This window comes from Petaurus breviceps, unplaced genomic scaffold, assembly GCF_028583685.1.
Source record: "Petaurus breviceps papuanus isolate PSGF00001 unplaced genomic scaffold, PetGlider_PUasm1.0 81, whole genome shotgun sequence".
In the NCBI taxonomy this organism is placed as follows: Eukaryota; Metazoa; Chordata; class Mammalia; order Diprotodontia; family Petauridae; genus Petaurus; species Petaurus breviceps.
In genome coordinates, this window is record NW_027186546.1 from 2,592,647 (window position 1) to 2,593,655 (window position 1,009).

Below are 1,009 nucleotides of genomic sequence, written 5' to 3' on the forward strand. Positions count from 1 at the left end.
GAGAGAGAGAGAGAGAGAGAGAGAGAGAGAATTTCTCAGTGAGCAGCTGGAGGCTGGGCTGCTATTGCTGGACTGAAGACTGAAATGACAATTGAGAAATGAGGCAGAATTTCTTTGAGCAAGCTGCGTGGAAGCTGGAGAAAGTGATTTTGATTTTGAGAACAGAACTTGTGGTGGTGGAGCTTCTTCTGAGAGCCAGCCAAACTCCTGCTGAAAGCTTCTGAGAACTAGCCAGAGTTGCTGAGAACTTCTGAGGACCAGCCAGAGCTGCCAGAGGAAGCATGACTGTGATGTCGGTGCTTTGTCTGTATGGTGTGGGTCTATGTTGATTTCACAGGCAGAAAGTGAATTGAAATAATAATGCCGACCACATGTGTGAATATTGTTGTAATTCTACTGAGTTTGATGTGTGTAGATAGTGTTGTGACTCTGTTAAGTTTTCTCTTCCCAGGAACAGAAACTGTGAAGGACTTAAGGTGGACTGGACACTGTGACTTTCAATGTGGAGCAGGAACTGGGAGCTGCCTGCCTTTGAACTAAGGTGGCAGTTGTTAGATTTGGGCAGGAGTTGGGACCATGGAAGAGGAGCCATGGAAGATCAAAGCTTTCCTCAAGTCAAGATGAAATTGTCTGATGAAATCATAACTTACTTGTGACCTAGAGATGGATGGCCTTTGTACTTTCCACTACCCCTTAAGAGGATACTGAGTAGGTTTAGGGAGGTGGAGCCAAGATGGCGGAGTAGAAGCATGACTTTCCCCGCAGCTCCAACTTCCACCCTCCCCAATCCATGTAAAAAGGGGATTCTAAACAAACTTTGGAGCTGCAGAACCCACCAAATGACACAGAGAAGTTAACCTCCCGCTGAGGACAGACCAGAAGGCTGGCAGGAATTCAGCACAGCGCTCTGGGAGCCAAGCCCAGCCCCACACTAAGGCCTTAGCCCCAGGGTGGGCCTGACCAGCCACTGGCCAGAGGGACTCCAGACCAGCAGCAGCTCTGGCCGTTT